Genomic DNA, 13446 nt, shown 5'->3' with positions numbered 1-13446 from the left:
TATCTTTTAGATAAACTTCAGAGAAAGACTGAAATACATTGGTGACGGTTTAGGTGGAGATTGAGGAATAAAAATAGACATAGCATAATGAATTCCAGAACTCAATTATCTCCTTGTGTGTGTGTGTGTGTATAACATGCTCCAGAGGATGAAGTAAGTAATACCTTCTAAAAAAAAGAAATGTTTAGGGCACTTGGCAGTCATACAGAAGCTATCACAGCTGCTGTTCCACATTTATTATTAAACATGATCCCCAAGGTCAGAACTCAGTTTGCTTTTTATTTTCTTCACACTAAATATCTTTCTTTCTTCCCATAAAGTTTCTAATGTCTTCCTTATTTTCCCTCACTTGATCCCCTTCTTCAATTTTTATTACACAAATCCTTGAAAAATCATTCTATTACTTTCTTAAAAATTGGTACAGAGAATATTGTCAATATTTCTAGATGGCAAAAAATGAGTATGTAGAATGTTTCACTTTGAAGTTTTAAATTATGAAAATACTACTCACATTCTCTATCTTCAGGAAATAATAAGATAGCAATGAAATTGCAAAATGTTCAAAATATAGGAGCAATTTGATTTATTCCTATAAAAGTGAACATACTTTCTCAAGATCTATTTCTCCCAAATTTGTGTAAGTAACTTCAACTGGCTAACCGTGAGGGTTTTACCCCAAATAATAAAATGGCTTTAACTGCCTCATTAACTGCCTCTTTAACTTTCAAAAAAGTTGAGAAGCATTGTTGACCAAAATTAATTCCAAATAAATTGTTTAAATATAATAATTGAAAAGTTAGAAGAAATTTGAACTAAATATTTATTAAGTGTTTGGATCTGAATGTTCTTTGTAGCCCTCAGGATTTTCATATTCATAAATGTGCCCCTAGAGCCAAGACACAGTAGGTATTCCACATATACCTGCTGAAGTGAAGATAACCAGATAACCTTGTAAGCTTCAAAGTAAAAACAACAACAACAAAAAAAAAACTGTCTCAAAGGAAAATAGGAAACAATTGACTAAATTTTAAAATTTACTTTTAGTATATTAAAATTATAATAAAATGAAAGTGAACTGAAAGAATATTTGAAGCAAATAGGAGAGATGAAGAGCAGAAATAAAAAAAAAGAGTAGAAATCTTTATTAAAAAGCTATTCCATTTATAAGAGCATCAAAAAGAATAAAATATTGGAATAAACTTAACCAAGGAGGTGAAAAACTAATATACTGAAAACTAGAAAACACTGCTGAAAGAAATTAAATACACAAATAAATGGAAAGATATTCTGTATTTACAGATTGGAAGATTTTATATTATTAAGATATCAATACTATCCAGTGATACTACAGATCAATGCAATCCCTATCAAAATCTCAATGACTTTTTTTTGCAGAAATAGAAAAATTTATTCTAAAACTCAGATAGAATCTCCAGAGACCCTGACTAGCCAAATGAATCTTAAAAATGAAAAGAACAAAGTTGAAAGTCTCATGTTTCCTGATTTCAAAACTTAACGGTAGTCAAAATAATGTGGTACTGGCATAAAGATGGGTATATATACACAAATGTAATAGAATGGAGAACCTAGGGGATAAACTCACATATATAATAACTTTTTGACATGGGTGCCAAGATCTTTCAATGGGGAAAGAGCAGTCTTTTTAACAAATGCTGGGAAAAATGAATATCCAACGCAAAAGAGTGAAGTCCAAACCTTACCCTATACTATATATAAAAATTAGCTGAAAATTGATTAAAGACCTAAATGTTATAGCTAAGAACTATAAAAAAGATCTTAGAAGAAAACAGGTGAAAAGCTTCATGACTTTGGATTTGGCAATAATTTCTTGGACATGACACCAAAAACACAGGCAACAAAAGAAAAAATAAATTGTACTTCATAAAAATAAGAGATAAATTGAGCTTCATCAAAACTAAAATCTTCTGTGTAAAGGACATTATCAAAGAGTGAAAAGGAAAGTCACAGAATGAGAGAGAATATCACAAATCATACATGTGATAAGGGATTAATATGCAGAACATATAAAGAACTACAACTTAACAACAAAACCACACCCAATTAAAAATGGGCAAAGGACCGCAGTAATCCATTCTCTGAAGAAGGCATACAAATTGATAATTAGAACATGAAAAGATACTCAACATCACTAATTACCAGGGAAATACAAATCAAAACTATATTGCAACAGCAACTCACACCCATTAGGATGGCTAATATTGAGAAAAAAAGTTATAAGTGTTGGTGAGGATGTGGGGAAACTGAAATCCTCATGTACTCACTGGAAAAGACCCTGATGCTGGGAAAGATTGAAGGCAGGAGGAGAAGGGGACAACAGAGGATGAGATGGCTAGAGAGCATCACTGAGTCAATGGACATGAGTTTGAGCAAACTCTGGGAGATGGTGAAGGACAGGGAAGCCTGGCGTGCTGCAGTCCATGGATCACAAAGAGTTGGACACGACTTAGCGAATGAGCAACAACATCATGCACTGTTGGTGGGAATGTAAAATGATGCAGCCACTGTGAAACAGTTCCTCAAAAAATTAAACAGAATAACCATGTGATCCAGTAATTTCCCTTCTGGGTATATGCCCAAAATAATTGAAAGGAGGGACTTGAACTTTATTTGTACACCCATGTTCACAACATGGTTATACACAGTAGCCAAAATATAGAAGCAAGCCAACTTTTCATCAACAGATGAAAGAATAAACAAATATGGTGTGTGTATATATACACACACAACACGGATGACCTTACACTATGCTAAGTGAAATACGTTAGTCATAAAAGGATAAATATTAAACAAGTCCACTTACTTGAAGTACTAAAAGTAGTCAAATTTACAGAGATTGTAAGTAGAATGGTGGTTTCCATGGAACTGGACGACGGGGCAATGGGGAGTTAAGAATATAACAGTCACAGAGTTTTAATAGGTAAAGGAGAAAATGTTCACGAGACAGATGTTGGTAACAGTTGTACAACAAGATGGATGTATTTAATACCACAGAACTGTACCCTTAAAAATGGTTAAAATGGTAAATTTTAAGTTATGTATATATTTAACCAGTTAACAGCTGATTTGTGTCCACTCAACTTCATATGTTGAAGCCCTAACCCCCATTGTAACTATGTGGAGATAGGATCTTTACGGGGGTAAGTGAGGTTAAATGAGGTCATAAGGACAAGCCCTAATCCAATAGGAATAACGTCCTTATAAAAAGAGAAAGACACACCAGAACTGCCTCTGCACAGAGTAGAGGCCAGGTGAGGGCAAAGCAAGATGGTGGTCATCTGCAAGCCAGGTCTTGATCTTCGGGATTTCCTACCTCCAGAACTTCAAGAAAATAAATTTCTGTTGTTTAAGACATCCAGTCTGTCCTATTCTGTTATGAGAGCTAGAGCAGACTAACATAACCACAGCTTTTTAAGAAAAAAAAAATCACTAATGATGCTATGAATTGCAAAAATAATGCATTGATTTGAAAAAATTCAAACCATATAAAGGGTAAAAAATCATAAAGGAGACTCTCATACCCCCCACCCCAGAATAACCAATGTGAATAGTTATAAGAATATCTATCAGAATAGTTCATGAGTACACGGGGCATATATATTTGAATTACAAACACTTTCTACTTCTAATGCAAAAATCAAAGTAGGTCTGGATCAGAAAATGAAAATATCTTCAAGTTTGTTAATGCCTAAAACATAGTTTTACATATTCATACATTCCATTACCATTGTATGTTTAGATTATTCCTAGATTTTTTTCTATCATAAAATGTTAATAACTTCCTTGTAGTCATTTAAAATTATTTCCATCCTCACATTTTTTAGATCCTAACATACAATGCACAATTGATGCCTTTGAACTGTGGTGTTGGAGAAGACTCTTGAGAGTCCCTTGGACTGCAAAGAGATCCAACCAGTCCATCCTAAAGGAGATCAGTCCTGGGTGTTCATTGGAAGGACTGATGGTGAAGCTGAAACTCCAATACTGTGGCCACCTCATGCCAAGAGGTGACTCATTGGAAAAGACCCTGATGCTGGGAGGGATTGGGGGCAGGAGGAGAAGGGGATGACAGAGGATGAGATAGCTGGATGGAATCAACGACACAATGGACATGGGTTTGAGTAAACTCCGGGAGTTGGTGATGGACAGGGAGGCCTGGCGTGCTGCAATTCATGGGGTTGCAAAGAGTCGGACACAACTGACTGACAGAACTGAACTGAACATACAATGTAACATTATCCTTTCCATCACCATTGTTCACATAGGTTATTTCCCTATTTTTTGCCCATCATATTAATACAAATGTAATTCATGTCTTTATAATCTTACTCTTTTTAAAACTATTTCATTAATTTCCCAGTAGTTAAAATTGGTCAATGGATATGATACTCCTACAGAACTTGATATATATTGCCAAATGACTTCCAAAATGTACCTGCCAACTTACTATCAGCAGTGATAACAGTACCAATATTAGATAGTCCTATTTAAAAATATCTCCCTCTCTGCTGAAAGAAAAGCAAAACCACCCCCCCAAAAAACTCCCAAAGTATTTGTAGTTAAAAAAGGAAATCTTAACTTGCATTTTTTATTACTACTGAGATTGAAGATTTTCAAATAACTATTAAGTCATTTGTGTCTTTTTGTGTGTAACTCATACTCTTTACCTATACACATATTAGAGGCATTAATATCTTTCTTAGTGATTTGTATGAGTCCTTCATATAGTACATTACTCTTTTATTTATCAACATTTATTCCAAATATTTCCCAGACTGTTTTGTCTTTTAATTATATATGTCCATTCAACAAATATGTATTCATTATGTTCTAGGTACTGTAGTGGGAATTCTAAGTTGCTTTTTAAATTACTTTATGTGGAGAATTACACACATACTTTTTCACTCTTCTTCCACTGCTTAAAATTTTCAAAGGTTGAACTTAGGGCAAAAACCCATGTATGATCCTGTCTCACTGTTTGTGGCAGGGCTGGTCCTTTCTCTCTCTCATGAGATTGCAGACATTAAGCAAGGATGCAGTCATCTGATGCTAGACTGGGGATGCAGGATGAGCCCAGTCAAGGCAGGTCCCTCACACAGCTGGTAAACTGATGAGGCTGTTGGTGGAGGCTTTTGCTCCTCTCCACCCGGGTGTCTTCATATACAGGTCTGAGTTGAGTAGCATGGAACCTTGCTTCCTCCAGAGCAAGCAATCCAAGACAATGAGGTGGAAAGCTGCAATCAATGCCTTTATGACCTAGCCTTAGAAGTCACACACCTTCAGCTGTATTTTACAGGTCAGAGCAGCCCTTTTTCAAAAGGCTGAAGGAGTCTTATTTCCAGAGTTGAGAATCACTAATCACTTGGGATTATCTTGAAACCTAGCTATGAAAGATCCTAACATCTTGATTTTCCTGTAATTTACTTTATAAAACAAATAATGATAATTTTGCAATGTTCTGTACCATTCCAATTTTGTAGCATAGTGCTCTCAAACACAGCTGTGCTTTCAAACACATATGTGCACATGGGTGCACTCAAACATGTGAAACTTTCTGTTCCACAGATTAAAGACCCTGTGTTACAGAATCAGCTTCTGAATTTCATTAGGTCACAAATTCTCTGAATTTGAGTGAACAGAGTTCAAGATGCAGAGTTCAAGAAGCTTGACTTCTACCTACTTGTAATGTTAACTAGGAAACAGTGAGTTTACCAGAAACGTTTCATTTTCTAGACATTTTTACCTGTGTTCCCACTTTAATTAAAAAGCTCTTACCTACCTTTAGCTAGAACAGGATTTTCTAAGTCCACATGGCATTTTACGAATGTTTTATTTTAACGTCACAGCAATTATTCCTACATAGGTTACTCTAAAAGAAGTCAAGGCACAAGGAGATTGGGTAAAATAAGCAGCCTGTCATCCCCAAACGACTATCCTTGGGGCTTGCCTCCGCTCAGGCCCAGGTCACTCCCCCATGCCTGTTAGCTCACATGCTCTAGAGCTGTGCTGTCCCATATGGTGACGTTAGCCACACCCAACACTTGAGCCTTGCTCTAAGTGTAAATTCACACTCAATTTTGAAGACTTAGTATGAAGTAAACATGAACATCTCATTAATAATTTTTACATTGATTACATGTTGTAACTATACTTTGGACGCATGCTTGCTAAGTTGCTTCAGTTGTGTGGGACTCTTTGGGACCCTGTTGGCTGTAGCCCGCCAGGCTCCTCTGTCCGCGGGATTCTCCAGGCAAGAATACTGGAATGGGTTGCCATGCCCTCCTCCAGGGGACCTTGTGGACTCAGGGATCCAACCCGCCTCTCTTAAGTCTCCTACATTGGCAGGCGAGTTCTTACCACTGAGCCACCTGGGAAGCCCCATAATATTTTCCATAAATTAGGTTAAATAAAGTATACTACCTAAAAAAAAAAAAAAGCTCTCGCAGGTTATACTAATCCGCTGAAAGTGACTCAGCTAGTTGAGGTGATAAACCAGACTCTGAGGTAGAAGTCCAGGTTAGGCGAAAAGGTCAACTCAGGATAAGGAAGGCAGTTTCTTACAGCTAACTTTCACCTCTCCTGCACGATAGGCAAATAGGCATCTCTGTGAAACCTTTGAAACTCACACTTTCATTTAACCACTAGTATCGCTTTAATTAAAGTCTGTCCAAAAAAAGAAAAAAAAAAAAAAACAACAAGTCTGTCCATTCACGGACCTAAGAAAACAACAGAGTAGCCCGATGTCTTTCCAAAGTGGGAAACTTCTCGGGCTCGTTGTTTAGTGGGGAGAACGCCAGAATGAGAGAGTAGGAAGCATCACCTTGGTTTAGAAAGAAATGAGGTTCTCAGACGTAAGTATCCTCCTTATTTCAGTCCCGAAGGTCAGAGCAACAAAGGTTTGAGCTGACTGCCTAACAATAGCTTTCCTCTTCCAGTTCCCCACTATCGCTCTATCAGTCCTACATTCGCTTTAACACTCCTCTAGAACGGAATTTTAGCCAGCTTTCCGAGTGCAGTTTGCCTCCGGGACAGGGGATCAATAACTGCCACGTCTGTCATACTTTTGTCTATGTAAGACCAAACCTCGATCTCCAATTTTCACCTGGGCCTGAGTGATCCAAAACAATGTCTACAAGTCTCACCAGACACCAGCTTGCGCCCCCACCTACGGCCACCCCCGCTATTCTAAAGACTACAGCTGAGGAAAGCCATCAGCTCAGGCAGAGGGAGACACGGCAGACGACGTCCACGACACACGAAACAGAACCTACGCGGACCACTTCAACAAACGCGGGCCTCGCCCTCCAGCACACAACGCCGCGCCCCACCCCTCCCAACCGGAACTGCAACCCGCCTGCTCCTCGCCCCTCGAACCGCGTGACGCTCGCGGCCGCCTCCCCGGACCCACTGGGCAGGCGCGGGGCGCGCGCATGCGCGGCAGGCCGGCTGCCGGGGTCTTGAGCCGCTGCAATCTGTTGCGCCGCCGCCCGCGGGAGCCGGCAGATCCGGGTCTCGTGGCTTAGAGTGACGTGGTCAGTCGAATCAAAACAGAGGAGGGGAGGAAGCCGGCGGCCAGGAGCGGCGGCGGCAGCGGCTTCCCGAGCAGCCGCAGCGTTCCGGAGGCTGCAGGCGGGCTTTCTGTCGAGGCTTAGTCCGGGCCCCCATCCTCCCCGCCCCGCCGGTTGTTGTCTGGGCGGGTGAGTGTCTCCCACTTCTCCCACCGCCGTTTGCCGGCCCACCTTCCCCTCGCCCCGGGTTTTCCTGGGGGCTCTGGCGGGCTGCGGCGGCTGCGGCAGAGCGGGGCTGCTTCTCGGGCTCAGGGGGTCCCCGACCGGGCTGGCGACTCTGCATCGGGAGAAGCCCGCTGCTGTCGAGCCCGCGTCCTCCGGCGAAGAGTGGGGCGAAGAGCCTGAGATTTGGCTTTCTCTGCAGGAGACCGGAGTCGGGACTTGGCAGGGAAGTGGACGGTAGCCACGGGTGGTTTTATTTTTAGGGCAAGCAGTCAACTCGGGTGGAGGCGTATAATGGAGTAAAAAGAAGAGTGAGTGAGTCGTAGCTGGAAGGAATCCCTCACAAACCTTGCAACCTTCACTAAATCATTTACCTCTGTTTCTCAGCCCTTGCCGGGTCTGATGTAGTCACCGGGGTGCGTCCTTTGTTGTGATGGATGAGACTAGAAAGCTGCCATCCAGAAAGCGGGAGCTTTTAGTCCTTATTGTGTTGTGAATTTAAAGGATTCCATTTTTCTGTTTGTTCAGTACGTGGAACCAGAGCTGACAGTAAATAGGTGGTACCCTTTATTGGAACAGATAAAGTGCGATAAACTGGTTACCGGAGTACCTGAAGTCCGGTGTTACCATTTAGAGCCAGTTTTCCGAAGTGTCTGTTCGTGTGTGTATTAGGATTTTAGCCACAGTGATGTTCGTTAGCCGGAGAGAGTCAATAGGATGTTTTCAGTTGCCCTAGTTTACAGAATCGAGGATGTGGCCTTAGGGGAGAATGTCTTGGCTTTGCATAGAGAAAGTGGGATGAGCTTCCTGCTCGTAATACCCGCGTTTAAAGAGATCTTCCAGTTCCTGTGTTTTGTCAGAAACCGTTGGCAGCGTGGAATAACTTGGAGGGCGTAAGCCCTTCCAGGGGAAGTCTTGAGACCCTTAGGAGGCGTTATCACTGCCAGTCTGTGGAGCCTGCAGAAGGTCTGTGTTCCCTTCCACTTTAGATGACCCGCCACGCAGATTCCTCTGGGGTAGCCTGCTTCGAGCCCTGCCACCCTCCGCGCCTTTCCACCGCATGAATGAGACCAGAAGACCAACCCTCTGTTTTGTCCTTAGTTTTTCTAAAGTGTTTTTTTTTTCCTCCAGAGAATTCGTTAATTGAGGTGTTTCTTTAGCAAACGGCAAGAAAGAAAGAGCTATGTATTAAATTGATTGTCATTTATCAAATCCAGGAAGTCTTGGGAATTTAGGCTACTCCCTTGAAGGGTATATAATGTCCTTGTGTGGTGTCAAATGGACCTCTTCCTAGCAAATTTCTTCCTTCAGCGTGTGCAATCGAGATCTTTTTTTCTTAATACCACAGTTGGAATGCTGCTGATTGAAACAAATGAAATTATGTTTTCTTGAAGTTTTTTCTCTTTTTTTACTTTTTAAGCTAACCTATACGTAAATATTTTTGTTTATATGAAATAATTTGTGATAATTGGAGAAAATGTTGATTAAAACAGATAAGTGAAAAAAAGAAGAAATAAATCATCAATATTCTTGCCATCCAGAGACCACCAGAATTTCAGCAGTGGTTTATATCCTTCCAGACTTTTCTGCATTTAGATATTTTATACAAAAATGGTATCATACCTCATGTTCTTCTGTAACCTACTTTTTCACATATTAGCACTTCATTTTTGAGTAACAGATTAAAATTTTTATAGATACTCTTGGACCTTAACTTTTATGTAATATTCGCTTGCCAAACCGTAATGATTAAAATCATGGTTTTAAAAGATTTCCTCTCAAATCTCTCATGATGATATTATATAAGATTTATGAAATCAGTATGCATTGTGTGACAAACTAAGACTTTGCTTGTTTAACTCTTGGGAAAACAGGCACAGAATAGCCTGAGTTAACACTATGGAAGTTTGAAAAGCTTTTGCTCACTTAGTGATTTGATTTTGGTAAGGGTTTAGTTCTGTTCCATAGCTCCTGTATGTCCCAAATGTTGACCCGCTGTCCAGGCCTCCGGCAGTAAGGTCCTAAAAGATTTTACTTTATACACTTAATATGCTTTATGAACACTGAGTCTTGGATGTGTGCCTGTTTAGTCCAGTGCTTTATCAGTGGTGCCAAAAGAGAAGCAAGGTTCCCTGCACCTCAGCTTCAAAGGATAAGTACTTACTGAAGAGTATCCTAAATATACTAATAACTCACTTGGGTCCCTTAGTCATAAACTTACCTACATTTGCCTTAAATGGTAGTGTTCAATATGTATTCTAGATTTGTTCACTTCTTCCCGTCTCTACTGCTACCAGCTTTGGCAACTCTTATCATCTCTCACCTAGCCTACTGCAGAAACCTCTGGTCTCCCTGCTTCCACTTTGGCTTTTTATGGTGCATCCCCTTTCCCACAGCCTGAGGGATCCTTTAGAATGTCAGATCATGTCACCCCTTTGTTGAAAGTCTCATCACATTCAGAATGAAATCCAGCCTCTTTCTCAACGTTTGCAAGGCAGCAGAGGTCTGGGCACGGCCTTCCTCTGTCTCACCTTGTATCCAGATGCCTCGGTCAGTACCCAGGAGTCTGGCCACAGCAGTTTCTTCCTGTGTCCCAGCTTCACTAGCATTGTCCTAGGGACTTGCCAGGTTGGTTCTTGCCTCAGGGCATTTGCACTTGCTCTTGGTGGCTTCAATCTTCTCCCAGATCTTCCTGTAGCTGATTCCGTCATGTCATTTAGGTCTCAGCTCAGCTATTGTCTCTTCAAGGAGATTGCTCCCACAATGATCTCACCATTCTCTCATTTTCTTTATAACATCACTATCTGGAATTTCCTTTGTTTTTCTCTTCTGTCTCCTATCCTAGAAATTAAACCCTGGGAAAATGAGGACCTCGTCTGTCCTTTTCACTGCCAAGCAGGTGATCCATATGATGGTTGAATGAATAAACTTGAACATATGTGTGTTACTGTTGAATGTACTGTCTCTTCTTGTATATAATTTCATTTATTTGTTTATTGCCTGTGCTGGGTCTTCATTGCTGCTTGGGCTTTTCTCTAGTTCTGGTGAGTGGGGCTGCTCTTCGTTGCAGTGGCTTCTCATGACGGTGGCGTCTCTCATGAAACACAGGCTCTAGGGCATGTGGGCCTCAGCAGTTGCTGCATTTGGGCTCAGTGGCTGCGGCTCCCAGGCTCTAGACCTCAGGCTCAGTAGTTGTGGTGCTCAGGCTTAGTTGCTCTCCTGCATTTGGGATCTTCCCAGACCGAGGATCGAGCCTGTGTCTGCTGCATTGGCGCACGGATTCCTTACCAGTGAGCCCCCAGGGAAGCCCCTGTACTGTCTCTTTTAAACCAGTTCTTTTTATGGCAGAACCCTAATTTTCAGTCTCCTTTTGTAGGGCTGTACCTTGATTCTCCTACTTCAATACTTGTTGATGTTTGGACCAGGGAACAGCCATGTTATACTTTTTGTTCAATCACTAAGTCGTGTCCGACTCTCTGCGACCCCATGGACTGCAGCATGCCAGGCTTCCCTGTCCTTCACCATTTTCTGGAGCTTGCTCACAGTTTTGTCCATTGAGTCAGTGATTCCATCCAACCCTCTCATCCTTTGTCATCCCCTCCTGCTTTCAGTCTTTCCCAGCATCAGGGTCTTTTCTGATGAGTCAGCTCTTTGCATCAGGTGGCCAAGGTATTGGAGCTTCAGCTTCAGCATCAGTCCTTCTAATGAATATTCAGGATTGATTTCCTTTAGGATTGGCTGGTTTGATCTCCTTGCAGTCCAAGGGACTCTCAAGAGTTTGCTTCAACACCACAGTTCAAAAGCATCTGTCTCCTTGAGTTGGCTTAAATTCATGTTCACTGAGTCAGTGATGCTCTCAGGCCCTCTCATCCTCCGCTGCCCGTTCTCCTTCTGCCTTCAGTCTTCTCCAGCATCAGGGTCTTTTCCAGTGAGTTGGCTGTTTGCATCTCGTGGCCAAAGTATTAGAGCTTCAGTATCAGTCCTTCTAGTAAATACTCAGTGTTGATTTCCTTTAGGATTGGCTGGTTTGATCTCTTGCGGTCCAAGGGACTCTCAGGAGTCTTCTCTACCACCACAGTTGGAAAGTATCAATTCTTTGGTTCTCAGCCTTCTTTATGGTCCAACTCTCACATCCATGCATAAGTACTAGAAAAACCATAGTTTTGACTGTGCTCAGTTGCTACAGTTGTGTCCAACTCTTTGCACCCTGTAGACTGTAGCCCGTCAGGCCCCTCTGTCCATGGGGATTCTCTAGGCAAAAATACTGGAGTGGGTTGCCATGCCCTCCTCCAGGGGATCTTCCCAACCCAGGGATCGAACCCAAGTCTTGTATGTCTCCTGCATGTGTCAGGTGCTATGCTAAAAACTTTTTTTTTTTTTTTTGCTAAAAACTTTTAACATGTTTTTCAGTTAACTGTAAAGCAACTCAGATGTTCCTGCTCCCTGTTTACAAATGAAAGAACTGAGTAGCAGGTTGGATTTGAACCCGACTCCGTTCTCTTAATCAGTATACCCTACAGTGTTTAGAACTATATGCAGTACTTTACACTTGATCTTAGCCAAAAGGCCGAGAAGCGATTATGCAGTACTTTAGTTTTAGTAAGCCATTTTTTTTGCTGAGGGCAAAATAATGTTTTCTGTCCCATTTCGAGTCCTTAATGAAGTTCATTGTTTTTTTGTCTTTATGCCTGAAGTTGCACAATTGGTAGATGACCTGAAGAAACATTCTGTAAAGACTTCTATGTCGTCTTGCTCTGTTGTATTGAGTTTTCAGAGCCTACCAGGTTTAGAGTAAATTTGAGGTATTTTCTCCTCCCTATGCATTACCTTGCATTCCACACACCCAGAATCTGTCTATCACTTTTCTACCTGCTCATATACTCATTTGAATTCTTCATACATTTTCTTCATTGATTTGGGTATTGTAATATTTGGACTACCATGGGATCATCTTAAGCTGAACAGATTTCTCACTATAAGACCCTTTCCAAATGAGTTAAAAGTACTGAATTTGATTGATGCATTAATTTGGGGGGCTTTCCTGATGGCTCAGTTGGTACAGAATCCGACTGTAATGCAGGAGACCCCGGTTGGATAGCTGGGTCAAGAAGATCCGCTGGAGAAGGGATAGTCTACCCACTCCAGTGTTCTTGGCTTCCCTTGTGGCTCAGCTGGTAAAGAATCCTTCTTCAATGCAGGAAACCTGGGTTTGATCCCTGGGTTGGGAAGATCCCCTGGAGAAGGGAAAGGCTACCCACTCCAGTATTCTGGCCCAGAGAATTCCATGGACTAGTCCATGGGGTCGCAAAGAGTTGGATACACTGAGCAACTTTCACTTTCACTTTGATTTGGGGTGGGGAGGATACTTCATCTAGAGAAGTACTGGTTGTCCTTCTTCTCTTCCTAGTCTTGAAGCCTGAATAGCTATATTTATCTGCGGAAGCTCTGGTCACACATGATCTTTAGCAGAGCTCTGTCATAACCCATCTCGTGCTTTTGTAAATAACCCTGTGTGGCTCTTTTCGCTTCACTTTTCACATTCAGTTGTCTGTGGCTATTTGGCTTGTTTGATTGGGAGGCCCATGAGGTCAGGGAGGACCGATTAACAACAGTAGGCTTGTTGATGGGATAAATAAATGAAGAAAAATATCAACTTTAACTGTTTCTGTAAAAAGCA

General features: G+C 41.3%; 1 protein-coding gene and 1 pseudogene across 2 annotated transcripts in view; one reads left to right on the top strand and one right to left on the bottom strand.

Moving 5' to 3' along the window:
* Positions 1 to 7478: 7478 nt before the first annotated feature.
* SMIM14 (small integral membrane protein 14) overlaps positions 7479 to 13446 on the top strand; it is a 56905-nt gene continuing 50937 nt past the window's right edge. The window contains exon 1 of one of the 2 annotated variants that reach the window (XM_043870928.1): positions 7479 to 7736. The gene's annotated coding sequence lies outside the window, so the exon portion shown is untranslated. Of the gene's footprint in view, positions 7737 to 7809; positions 8736 to 13446 lie in introns of those variants that run through there. The other variant, XM_043870929.1, reaches the window with a different exon arrangement.
* LOC122673667 lies at positions 12198 to 12348 on the bottom strand (annotated as a pseudogene).

The sequence above is a fragment of the Cervus elaphus genome, chromosome 17, assembly GCF_910594005.1.
Source record: "Cervus elaphus chromosome 17, mCerEla1.1, whole genome shotgun sequence".
In the NCBI taxonomy this organism is placed as follows: Eukaryota; Metazoa; Chordata; class Mammalia; order Artiodactyla; family Cervidae; genus Cervus; species Cervus elaphus.
Note: the sequence above shows the minus strand (reverse complement) of the source record. Positions and strands in the feature narration are given on the sequence as shown.